This window comes from Anomalospiza imberbis, chromosome 4 (assembly GCF_031753505.1).
Source record: "Anomalospiza imberbis isolate Cuckoo-Finch-1a 21T00152 chromosome 4, ASM3175350v1, whole genome shotgun sequence".
Lineage (NCBI taxonomy): Eukaryota > Metazoa > Chordata > Aves > Passeriformes > Viduidae > Anomalospiza > Anomalospiza imberbis.
Genome location: NC_089684.1, coordinates 17,269,136 through 17,283,007, shown reverse-complemented (window position 1 = coordinate 17,283,007; position 13,872 = coordinate 17,269,136). Strand labels below are relative to the sequence as shown.

The 13,872-nt window shown below is 37.2% G+C and overlaps 1 long non-coding RNA gene across 3 annotated transcripts in view; it reads left to right on the top strand.

Moving 5' to 3' along the window:
- The window catches only part of LOC137472296 (uncharacterized), a 168,386-nt gene that overhangs the window by 154,045 nt on the left and 469 nt on the right, over positions 1-13,872 (top strand). The window contains exons 2-3 of one of the 3 annotated variants that reach the window (XR_010998102.1): positions 9,883-9,978; positions 10,906-11,111. This is a non-coding gene — a long non-coding RNA (uncharacterized lncRNA). The other 2 variants (XR_010998104.1, XR_010998103.1) reach the window with 2 other exon arrangements.

Below are 13,872 nucleotides of genomic sequence, written 5' to 3'. Positions count from 1 at the left end.
AAAGATCTTGATTAGGCCAAACTTCCAGTAAAATGTGTTTGAAATAAGAGAGGAAAGAAGAGAAATGTAACTGCTATTTAAAAGTATAAAGTCTGTTACGATTTATAGATGGTTGTAAAAGTATTGTAGCAGTGGAAAATCAATCTCCCAAAATATTTATCTTCAAAGTCTTTCTAATAACTTTCTATCCAGATACATTTACTTAGGTGTTTCCAAGGGAGTGCATATATATATATCGAAATAGCAATTAATAGACTGATTCAGAGCAGTGTTGTCAGTAATCTTTTTGACTCTATATATGGAGAAAAATTACAGTGTTTAATTAACTATTTCAAGTAATTAATTCTTGGAAAGCGGAACAAACAAATTCAGTTAAAGAAAGTTTAACATGGACTCGTTACCTTGTTGCAACTCTTTCCCTTCCCTGTCTGTTCTTTGTTGTATTTTTCAGAGTGAGCTCTGGAAGTGTAGGCCAGTTGGTTTTATTATGCAACTGAGTGAAAATGTGAAAACAAACAAGAGTGGTTAAAGAAGAAGGGGCATCTGCTCTTATATTGTGGTGTCCCTTTGAATTTAGTCACTGTGACTTTGGAGCAGAGTCACTGTCAGAAAGAGAGTGTGGATTTATCATGGGCACCCCTGCCTTTGCACTAGATTTTGCAAATCCAGGGTAAAGCGCGTGGCTTGTGTTCTGAATTGCAGAGTTTATTTTGCATTAGATTTAGCTCAAAGGGAAATCAGGCTGAAATACCAATACCTTTGAATACCCTATCCACAACATGGCTTGGGTTCTTCATAGCTGTGTTTGTTCTTTGTATACAGAGCATTTGAGCAAGTAGGCATTAGCCTAGAGCTGGTGAATACGGAAGATCCTCTCTGAATCTGAAGTTGGTCTGCGCTCAGCTCAGATATATTTCTGAGACTACAGCGTGTAGCTGGGGGGAAGTCAGAGTCTTCAGTAAACGAACAAAAGCTCAAGAATCTAACACCAAGCACATTAAAGATGGTTTGGTGTTTTTATCCATACAAACTTGTTTATTTGTGGTATCTGAAGACTAGTTTGTGTGCATGTGGATGTTTTCATACACCTCACTAGAGAATACTAACAAATCTTTAGTTTTGGTAAAATATTTTGTTCTTTCCTTCATTCTTTTCTTTGTATCTGTGCACCAAGGAACTAAATCATGCTTCAGTAGCTAAACAAATTATGCAAAATTATACACCATTAATATTTTATACTCCAGAACCCTGAAGCAAGGACTTTCAATGGCTTTTTGTCTGCAGCAACCTGTGTCATACCCAGATGAATTCCACAACCCATAAGTCCCCTTCTTCCTAAAACTTTACTCAGGTCTTTATTTTATTATTTTTCTCTGCACTTGTCTGTGATTTTTAATAGGAATGTCTCAAGGGTTTTATAGTATGTAAAAAAAAAGTTACTGCCATCAGCCTTCTTTCTACTACTGCATGAGGCTGGGAAATTATTCCCCTTATAATTCTGCATTTATTTAAAATTTCACAAAGAGTAAGTAATGTGACAAAAACAAGACTAAGTATAAAAAAAAATAGCTAAACCATACTTCGTCTGATGCTGGACCACACCTACACTGATATATCTTTTTAAAAAAATTTTTGGTACACAAAAGTACATTTCCTTAGAAATACATTTTCTCTTTTCCAGTAAAACTTTAATTGCAAAACCATGTAGATTTTTTTAGGGCAGAAAGCAGGTATGGTGCACTGGAAAATGAGATCAGTTCATAAAAAATATTTAAATTTTTTCATTATTTAAACAGTTTTAATTAGCGATCCCATCCTGTTTCCATCTAATACTGAAGAGCTGGCATGTTTAGATCACATGTGTCTACCCCTGAAGTGGATGGCAAAACAGAAATCTTGTGATTATAACTTAACAGGGATTCTTTGGCACTGCTTGCTGGTTCCTGTGAGTTAATGCTGAGCAGAGCCTGTGAGTTAATGCTGTAATTTTGACTACAGGAGGCACTGAAACAGGCAGGGTAGGTACATTTCAGTGTCCTCATTAATCTTCAGTGTGTTCCAATAACTAAATATCACAGGCAGATGCTGAGTGGGTTTATAATTTTCGGGGGTAAACTGTGCTATTTACTATTCATTTAATACCACTAACCTTTTAGGAGCTGTGACTCATATAAAGTCTCAACTAACGCATCCAAAGAAACTCCTCTCACTCTTGGAAATGGGTTTGGGGGTGGTCTACCTGTTTCTGACCATTTCATCCATTCCATACATTTTGTTTATGCCAGCATCGTTCAAGATAAAATGAAATTTTTCAGTTAAAATAAAAACATTCATTGGCACAGGTAATGCTAACAACATATTAAAATGTATTTGGGTTTATGTCATGCCTACTGCTGAAATATTTTAGTATTGATCTATTTGTCCTCTTTTACAGTTAAAATTGAATGTGCCAATGCAGACAAGACAGTTGATGAGAAAGGTGCTTGTCTTGAAAGATATTTGAGAGTTTATTTGTTTTAGTTATGTACCAGAACACTTTCTTAAGCTGGAGCTACAGAGGACAGCTGTGTGCTGCAATGTCTATGGCTTATACCAGTTTATAGGTGTGTTCACTGCAGGGATGGTGCCAGTCAATTAGAGAACCCTTCATGGCTGCACTAATCCTCGATTTTCTCTCCTTGTTTTGGCAGAATTTGCAAGGATTTTTGCTCAAGTGAAATGTCTATTCTTGTCACTGTCTGCTGGTCATGATGGATAGCACTATTCCAAAATTACTTAGCCAGTGTTACTAGGTAAACAATAAACAATATATGTAAGCATATCTTACTGCCTGACAGATTGTGTACCAATATCAGTACAGATTGCAGAAAGGAGAAAGAACAAACTTCATTTTCATCTTACAAAACTAATCTAAGTTTATAACAAAGTGTGTAGCTCAACAGTAGTCTCTAAAAATGTTCTTATTGTACATCTTTCTTTGTTCATTGTAGAGATGTTTTGGCTTAAGTTTGACTATTCAGTGCTTCAGTGAAACATAAAAATTAGAATTTATGTTGTTCATTATTTTTACAGTTCAGTGGAAAGTGCAAATAACATTCATAAAATGTTGATGGCCAGAAAAAAATTGTAAAATATTATTAATAAATTAACCTGAGATACAGATCAGATGAATGCGATGTTTCCATTTTACTACAGAATGTGAATATAGGCTGAGAAAGCATGATGCTAATATTACAATTTCCTGATGATTTTAGAGTATTTTACCTTTCAAAATGGTTTTTACACTGAAATATGGAATGGTTACTAATGTCATTACTGATACCACATACAGGATGCAAGATTAGAGAAATACTAATTCTAGATTCATATAGAATAAAAAATGCTGATAAAGAAAAGTACTATTTAAAAAATTCCAGAGATGGGACCTTTTTGGAGACAGGAATGAAACACAATGCTTTTAAGAGAGAATCTCTGACTTAGCTTGGATTTAAAAATGTGTAAATATAGTGTGTTTTTTATTGAAGTGAAAAATAGTGAGTATTTATTTGCTTCCTCAGAAAGAAAAATTGCAATGCTCTGTCCAGACATACCTCCAAATGCATTACTTCTTTTTTATATTAAATAAATATTTCAGGGGAGGAGAAAATGTACACAACTTTATTCAGAAGAATTTTACAACAGAAAAGTGAGACAGCTTTTAATAAAATAGTACACATATTGTTTGCTTTTTTGATGGGCTTTTTTAGTAACATTTAAGTGTGAGCCAGTTGGAATAGCATATACAGCTGCAGGAAAATAATGCAAATTTTGACATTTGAGGTTCAATAAATTCAAGCTTTGTTAACTTTAAACCAGAACTCTAGTATTTTGTTGTGATCAAGCAGTGGAATTAAGACTATGCACTGAGTCCTAAAGTGAATCAAGTCAGGAGATATTTGGTTTTGCCGAAGTCTGAGCATTTAAGTTAACTGACAGTTATTTTAATCTTCTTCTGGGGACAACCAGTGCTCCTGCATTTTTCAAACCTTTTGCTTCCTTCTGTCTTTCCCACACTGTTTGGTATGTTAGACCTGAGATATTCAGAGGCATATAAAACAAATGGAAGTCCTACTCCCATTGGAATCCAGTGGAAGTTCAGTATCTTCTTCCTTTCAAAATTTCAGCCCTACATGACCACAGAATCTTTTATTTTATTTTCTTTTTTTTCTTTCTTTTTTTTTTTTTTTTTTTTTTTTTAATCTTTGGCAATTTTATTGATTGTAACATAAAAACTTTAAGAAATCCACAATCAGGGAATGTAACTGAGATGAGGAGGAGTTTGGATATTTGAAGGAGGGTGATTAAATGATCTGAATTAGGCTGTGAAATACATTCAGGCTGTGGAAGGACAAAATTTGGCAATAACATGTGGGCAGAACAGAATAGTCTGAAGCTTAATTCTGACTTCTGTGACTGAACTTTACACCACTGGGGGGAAAAAACTTGAAAAATGCCTGTGAGGATGAAGGAGGAGTGAATACCTGCTCAAGAAAGAGGATTTCATTTTGTCAATGTCACTCATCTTTTTGCCCTCACATGAGAACAGTTGGGAAGATAGAAAGAAAGATTATAATCCGTATGGATTTATTCACAGCTGTAATATAGACATTCTTAAGAGAGAAACTTGCTAAGATATGGTTGTGCTACAATTCTTCTATGTATTTTAAGGGAATTGAACATCTAATAAAGTCCTTTTGGATGTAGACCATTAGAACTTGGGTTCACTGATAAGTTAGTAAGTTCAAACCAAAATCATTGTGTTCACTGATATTTATGCATTATGTGTTCCAGAGTACTAAAGTGCTCAAGTAGTTATTCCAGGCCTCTTTCTTACTGTTCTTGAGATAGCAGGATGTGTTTGTTTTTAGACTATATTCTTCATGTCAATGGAAATTTAAATGGCTTCAGACCACCCTTTCATCAGAATAAAAATTAGTGTATATGCATATATGAAATGTTAGCTATTCTCTTATCTTTTGAGATGCTAATGTTTGGTTCTTGGAAATACATTTTCTAGCTCTAGCATTTGTGTAAGTAATTTGTTTGAGATTTACTACTGGTGCCACTTAACATTGATTCAGCATTTAAAACTGGCCAATTTCAACATCTCAAGTTTAATATTCTTTTCATATGAGGTTTTCATTTGTAGTGAGAAATGGAAAAAATAGTTACAGATGTAGAATGCTGAGAAAGGTTTCCTCTTTTACCTTTTTCTTTAGAAGCTCTTAGAAGAGATTATTGAAAAGAGTGTGAGGAAGCATAGCAGAGCTGGAGGCTCCCCTTGGTCAGGCAGATCTCCTATTAGGAAGTTGCTAACCCATATGGTACATTTGGGATAACTAAGTTCCAGCCCCTAAATGTGTGGAATTGCAGGATGTATCTGATTTTCAGTCTTTAAAGATGGGGCAACTCATAAAAATCTCTAGAACTGTGACTCCCCTTAGGTCATCTATTCCCTGTATCATCTTGCTGTAGGAGGAAAGGTCTGAGCTGAAATTCCTGGCGAAGAGACCACAGGATAAAGTGCCTGCAGGTCATTTTAGAAGGCTTTCTGACTCTCCAGCATCCATGGAAATGCAGCTTTGCCACCAGGTTGAATATGTGCAGGAGAGTTGGCAGGATTGGGGGTGGCTGATAAAGAATATTTCAGTGGGATGAAGCTGTTTTACTCTGGGAATTCTTTTAAATTTGGAATCCAAGTAATAGGCTTACTATAATGAGACTTTGCTGTCCCTTTCATGACATGTTGAAGGACAAGGTGTGTCCAGAAAGGTAGAAGCACTTAATTTCATTTCTTAATGCGTACATCTATTTGTAAATGGCAAAAGAATTTTGCCTTTGAGGCACAACGCTTGTACAGAATGTAAATTAACTTCAAATTGAAATAATTCATGGTTCTGAGCAAAAATAACATAATGGATTTTATAACCATGTTTATGAAATGCTAAACTTTAACACACAGCAATCAGCCAAAGTGATAAGGCAGTGTAAAAGACTGCACACTTAATAATTGTAAATGTTACATGAGTGCGAGTTGCTTGATTAAATTTATTAGAAATGTGTTACAAGCATTTTAAGAAATAAAGCATTTATCACAAAATTATGATTTCTTCACTTAAGCTTATTAGAAAATCACACATCAATTCATGCATAATTACAGGGGAATTTCTGCCACTCACTACAAATCATTACCACATTAAATAAAGTTGACTTAATTTATCTGTGATTTGGAAAAGGTGGTATCTAAATAGGAAAATTAACTTATGCAGGGGATGAAACCCTCAACATCACCACAAAGGACTTAGCCTTCTCTTACTTGTTAGACAAATACACACCTTTTAAGTCTTTTATATGTAAACCTCGTACTTTTGAATGAGCTCTAAAGCTTTTCTTTCCATGTCAGAATCCCATATTATGGATCCAGTGCTAGGTACTTAATGAATCGTTGATAGTCAAGGCACGTTTGCTTGCGCCAGACGTACTCATTGTTTTTAATGATCATTGCAGTTTGAGATTGAATTGAAAGGGTTTGGGGGAGGCTGGGAGATGGGAAAGGAACAAGTTTTGCAGTGCTGGCAAGCTGTCCCCCAGCAGCAGAGCTGCATTCAGCCAACACCCACGGCATTTATGCTGCGCTGTGTTTACATTCCCGCGGTGTTTACAGTGGCCATAGCTCTCCTGTGGCCTGTTGTACCTTCTTTCTTTCCCAGACTTTGCATAACTTTGAGGATGGTTGTAACTGACAGTGTCCAAGCTCATCATGTGGCTGGTCACTGGGTGATCCTTTTACACCTAGTTTGTGTGCTTTCTGTTGTGTGCTTCACAAGAACCCTTGTGAAGGAGTAACTTAGGCTCAGAATAATTACACTGTGTGCTTGTCTGGCTAAGAGACATTTAGAAACATAGCCTTTGAACTCAGGACTGTATGTTTAGAGAGAAATTGCTCTCTAACTTTGCACCCTTTCATTATGGGATGCATGACTTAGTTTAAGCATTTCCCTATTCTGCATTCAAGTGCTGTGTCATTCTTACTATTGGAAAGTATTTATGTCATAGTTATTGAATCTAATTAGAAGGGGGTTTTGTCTATTTTAATCTGGGACATTTCATTTGCACCTTGCAGGGAGCAATGGACTGTATATGGAGACATGAAGGAAAGCAGATGAAGAATAGATCAGGGGAGTCAGATACTTTTGATATTGATTTTTCTGTCAGAAATAATGTACCTGGTAATACACGCTCAGTTTCGTAGTGAAGTACTTATACTTAGTTTTCAGCAGACCTCCTGAGGCGTTCTTGTGTGTCCTTTGTTTGGGGTCCTTTGTGTAAGCTTGGGATCTGTAAGTTGAAAGTTTTGCTCCTCCTTCCACATTAGTACCTCACATTTATAGACTGAAGGAAGCATTGTTTCCTGTTTCTGAATTTATCTCCCTGGCAACATTTAAGCCACTTGAGATCTTTTAGCTCCTAACTTCTTGCTTCTTCTGTGGGCTCAAATAGAGTTCTAATGGCGGTTATTTTCTGACTAAGATGTAATGTTGAATCATGCCTTTTAAGTTCATTATGTTTAGTGGCTTTAGTGTATTTCCATGTTATTTTTCACAGCCTTTAGTAAGGTAGGATGTGAAGGTTGCATGAGTTGGCTGTGCCACTGAAATGCTTTGGAATTGCTGAAAAGGGTAGTCCGGCTCCCTCCTCCTTTCTAGTTCCTGTCTGACCCCATGTTGAACCAACTTGGCATACTAAACTGACAAAGAAAGGTTTACTTTTTTCAAAAAAGAAAAGGATTTCTTACCAATGTTGCAAGTTGAAAAGTACCTTGAGAAGTTCACCTACAGTGGCTTTGAATTAATAGATTGGTCCTGGTATCTTGAAAAACTTAATGTATATAGTCACAACGTCCCTTGAGTCTGGGGTTTTTTTTTTACCATTGTTCCTTTTTCTTTTATTATAAATACTATTTTCATGTAAGAATTATGGTTGCCATTGAAATGGATGATTGTTAAAAAAAATAAAATTGACAATCTGACACAGCTAATGCCATTTTCAGTTTTAAGAACTGTAAGGTATCCATTTATATCCTAAATTTGTAGGGAAATAATTACATCTCAGTATCTTGTTAATACAGACATTGTCTATCCATTTAAAAGCAAGAGTCAGAGAAGGTCTTAATTTTTGCAACTCTTAGACTTTTAGAGAATTTTCTCTCTTTAATTTTGGAATAGTCCTTTTAAACCAAATTAGTAATTTGATATACTGAATTAATTGCATTCTTAATGTTGTTGTGCACAGAATTCATGCTATATACAGAATTTATGGTTTAAGCATTCATTGCTTCTGAATTTCAAGCTGGTTTTGATAACCTTGAAGTGCACATTGCATCCTAGGTAGGAGGCAATATATTCAGTAAAGAATACCAATTTTGCCAATGGTTGAAGACATTGTAATGATAAAAAAGAAAAGGGGGGGAGAAATCCAAAACAACAAACTGAGCAGCCATTCTACTGCGGTGACAGCAGCAGTTTAGTACATTGTATCAAAATGAATGGGCTTTGCATAATTGATTTCAACATACTAGTAGCCCGAGGTCTAAGCTGCTCTTACCCAGAACTTATTAGGCATGCTACAAAGAAGGGAGAAAACTGCAATGTGCTACAGGGGAGGTAGAGAATAGTATTGCTGTTGGAGTAAAAGCATTAAAAGTAGGACAGAGCGACTAAGAGCTACCCCTTTTGTATATTTATTGGGGTTATTCTGTTCATCTCATTCAAGTATCTTAAAAAGCTGTTTTAGAGCCTTTGTGCAATACCAAATACTGAGAGTTAGAATCTTACTACTTAGTAGGTTTTATTGCCTAATTTAATGGCATGCCTGCACAAGGTGTAATAGCTGTGATGTGAGATCTCATGTAACTGGGAGCATTTTGAATAAACTCAGCAAAATTAGAGATGCAAAAATAAGCAAGATTCTCTTCTGGGATCTACTTTACTTGCTTCTTGTTGCACATTCAGACACAAATGCTAGTTTTATTTCATAATGTTCTGCTCTGATGTGAATCAACAAGTGTGTTTCCTGGAGCTTCCTAAAGGGAGGAGGATTATATGCATTACAGAAGCACATATAACTATACTACAGGATGTGAAAACACTAATAGTTGGATGTAAAATTACTGTGTTGAACAAATGAGAACATGTAATTTTAATGTCCTGTTTCCCTGCTGCATTGTGCAAATGGTACCGCATGTTGTCTGTTTTGCTGTGCCTCCTCTGGATAGGTACTTGTGAGTATATGAAGAGTCTGGATTCATGCAACAGACTCCTGAGAGTAGAATGATTATATATTTGATAAAAGAAAAAACAGATTAACTTTTCTGACTAGAATCAAAGGTGGGTAGGTGAGGTGAAGGGCTAGAAAACAAGATTTGAATGGACTAACGTGTTCAGTGTCAGGATTCCCAGGCTGTTAGACTTCTTCTTTAGAAAACCATGACAAAGTTCTTCATTAGTGTTTGTTATGCTTCATCCGGCAATGTGAAATATTGACAGTGACTTCTTTAAACATGACTATTCTGCATAGATCAGCACCAAGCACCTTAGTTATGCCCTTGCTCATATAAGGAGCTAAATGATATTAAGAAGAATATTGTACATTTATCAGTAGTGTAGTGTTTATTCTGAGAGGATCCAGGGCTGTGATTGACTGAATGAGGTTCAGTATTCTATAATTAGGAGACTTTATAACCTATTTTTAAAAAGTTTGACTAAGGAAAGTTTGAATAAAGAGAATTTCATGTTACTGGAAATGTTTTATTCATTTATTTTTTTATTTGCACTACTTTCACAGAATCTTCATAACCTTCACAGAACTGTAGAGGTTGCTGAAATATCCTTTATTATTTGAACAGAAATTGCCTCAGAAAGATAATGAGGTAAATCTTTGGTAATTTCTGTTTGGTCTTAGGCTATTTAATCTCGTGACATTCTTTATAATAGAAAGTTATGGACAGGTTCTTGTGACCCATTCTAATGGATGTATTGATCTCTATGACCCATTTTAAAGTATCTTTTCTGTTCTGGTAAAGACATCAATTTGTTTCAGAGGTAGAATCATGATTTTTGAGATTTATGCTGACATTATTGAAGGAGAAGAATACTGGCCAGGTTTTAACATCTTTAAAAATATCCCAGTGTTATTCTTCAGAATGAGTAGCATAGCCCATATGCAATAAGTTGTGTGACAGTTCATCTTTGCCTTGCACCACAGGTTTTACTGACAGTCAGGAGAAATCACCCTTAAGAACAATAACAATGATAATATGAAGGTCTTGGAGGACTGGTTGGAAGCAGCAGCATGCCTGCTAATCCCCTTTTGCTTGTTCGCAAAGAAACCTAAGATAGGCCTTTTCACATTAAAATAAACAACCAATGGAAATTTTGAGTTACTATAACATGCCTTTTCCACCAAAGAAGCCTTGTTGGTGGATAACCTCACAATTCTCATAATTCTTGATGTGAGTTCTTGCTCTGGATGACAAAGATATGCACGAGATGTATGCAGATGAATTCTTAAAGTGTTTTTACATCTTTTCTCTGAAGTTCATAGCTCAGAAGAGGAGATGGGCAAAATAATCAGGTTCAGCTTTGAAATGGAGAAGCCATTTGCGCATTGTTTTAAGGACCATCGAATCATACTAACATCAGGGGTGAGCCAAGAACCCTCAGAATGAATTGTCGCAGGAACATTGAAAAAGAAGGAAACATACCCTCTTTTAGTTCCTTACTCTTTCAAGTTGTTTGCTAAATTTGACCATATACAGATATCTTTACATGCTTTATCTTCTAAATAACCTTTTTCAATATTTTGAAGAAACCTGGGAGAAGAAATGCAGAGAATCCTTGATAGGAATCACAGGCTGTGCCTTCTTGAAAAGCTGGTCACTGAATCTGTTTCAATACCTAGTGGGCTGGCCTGTTCCCCCAGCAGGACAAGAGTGTTGACATAAACTGATGGCTGAATTTTCAAGGGTGAGGTTTATAGTGGATGTAATAGCAAGGAAGGGGAAAAAGCAATTATACAGATGAGTATGTATGTTCTAATTAGGAGTGAAGATAGTGTAATCTGGTGCTTTCTGTTATAGAGACCTGTCATGGATTAACCCCAGCCATCAACTAAGCCCCACAAAGCTGCTTGGAGAAAATCAGGAGGGTAAAAGCCTGAAAACTCATGGGTTGAGATAAAGACAGTTTAATAGTGAAAGCAAATGCCACTGTGCCGCTTTTCAGCTGGGGTAGAGTTAATTTTCTTGACAGTGGCTAGAACAGGGCTGTGTTTTGGATTTGTGCTGGAAAGAGAGTTGATAAAATAGAGATGTTTTTGTTATTGCTGAGCAGAGCTTGCACAGAGTCAAGGCCCTTTCTGCTTTCTGTATGGACATGTTGGTGAGGAAGTCAGGAGTGCATAGGAGGTTGGGAGGGTACACAGCCAGGAAACGTGATCCAAACTGACCAAAGAGATATTCCAGCCCATGTGACATCATGCTCAGTATATAAAGTGGGGGAATGAAGGAGGAAGCAGGGGACATGTTTGGAGTGATGGCATTTCTCTGCCCAGGTCACCATTCTGTGTTATGGGGCCCTGCTCTCCTGGATGTGGCTGAACACCCACGTGCCCATGGGAAGTAGTGAATTAATTCCTTCTTTTGATTTGCTTTGTGTGCATGATCTCATTTTAAATTGTATACAAATTTTCGAATTATAAGCATTTGGGATTAATTTCTTCAAGCCAAGCATCTGCCTTAGTTAGGTGGCTTTTGGGAGAGTTTCAAGTAGTTTTGTCCATTTCTGAGAATAAGGTTAAGGAGTAAAGATGTTTTGCCTATCTTGGAATTAATGCATACCTGTTATGCTTTTGAAGCTCTAGCCAGTTTTCAAGCAGAGACTTGAAATTTGTTAGGGCATCCATCCAAGTCTACATACAGCTATGTTAAGCTCTCCATTTTTGGTCAGTTTGTAAGCCTTTGAAAATCTAAGCTAGCCTGCACAGCAAGGCAGACTTGTCAGAACCTAATGGCTGAGTACAAGATTCACAGAATGTTCAGTTTTCTGATCAGATTTAGGTTTTGGAGGGCAGGGAAAAACATGTTTAGGTAGGAGCTGTAAGCCTCAGAATGTTTGTGCACATTGCTCTGGGGCTGTAAAGGTTCTGTGTCCACACAGCAAGCTCTGTCCCTTCAGGTGGTTTGGGTGCCTGCTCAGCTGAATACTCTTAGATCTTTGGGGTCTGAGTTGTTTGCTCTTTGTTTTTAATCTCTTCCCATTCCAGCACTGTGCAGTGCCGGGACTGATCCTCCCTTTGTTTCCTCAGAGCTCGTGCCATTGCAGCCTGAAGGAGAGCTGACATGACTGCATGCAGAGTTGCGGGGGGTTGGGTGCAGGAACCCCAGGAGAGGACTGGGGAACTGGGGGAGGGTGGGATAGGAGCTGGAAAGTGGAGGGAAAGTAGGTGGAAGAGAAAGTAGGGAAGGGTCTTTGCAGGGGGAAGAGGGACCAATGACTGGTGCATGGGAGAAGAGTTAGCAGGCAGGGGCAAGCAGAGCTGAGATGGAGCCAAGGGTATTAGAGAGCAGGAACAAGCAAGATGGGTGGAATAAAAAAAGGGGCAGGAACTGACATGGGTGGGCATGAATGGAAATAGAGGGAAACAACTGGAATTGTGCCCTGGGATACATTTTTTTCTCAGCAAGTAGAAATTCCAGAATGAAAGAAAACCAAAGCTTACTTCAGTCACATCTCTCAAGTGCAGGTTAAATATTTGGTTTAATGATGTATTTGTAAATACATGGTTCTATTAGAATGTAAGATCTTCAGGGCTCTGATTCTGCTTGATTGTGATTGCCATAATATTGTGTATGCTTTTTGCACACTAATGTTTTATTCTGTAAGAATAAATACACTATCATTACCATTTCCTAGTTGTACCACAGTATTACTGAATTTATCTCCTGTTCATTTTTGGTATTTAGGTGTGAGGCTCTTTGTGCAGACTTGTGGATTTTGATAGATGTTTTTGTTTCTACTAACAAAGACATACATATATATCCAGATGAAGTCTTTTTTTATTCCATGGTCAGCAACAAACTGTTCCACCAGTAACAAAGCATGCCTCTGCCATGGGGCAGAGCTGAACTCGGAGGCAGGCTCATCCTCCACACCAGTGCCAGCTTTGTTAATTAGATACCTGCCATGAGGGTTGTTTGGGGAGGGGAGTTTGTGTGAGTAGGAGGAAAAATCTTCCTGCTTGCTGAATACAAAAGTAGATTGGGCACCCCTACCAGCTGGGTATCCAGGATTTTATATGCTTTGTTCTGTTATCAAAATTTTCCTCTTATCCATAGGTAATTCCCAGTAAATTCACCTTACCTCCAGCTAATAAAGCAAGAGAAAACAAGTCTTGTGCTCTGAGATTGATCTGATAAGGATTTTTTTAAAAGCTGTGCAACTGGCATTCCTGTCTCCCCTTCTTAATTTTCCTGTGGTCACTCAGGAGTTAACAACATTTCCTTAGGCAGCTAGTGGTGTGGGACCTAGAATACTGACTTTACATCCAGAGAGGCAGAAGGTGATGCTGCAAATACAGTTTATAGCCTGTATTCCCACTTGGGCAACTCTCCTTGGCTTTCTAATTAGTTTCTCTTAGACTCATCTCATTTCAGAAGGGAAAGAACCAGTCTACTTGAGGAATATCTGCAGCCTTCCATTGTCTTTGGCATGATACAAATGGAATTATTTTCCCAGAAAATAAAATTACTTGCAACTGACATAAATTAATTTTGTT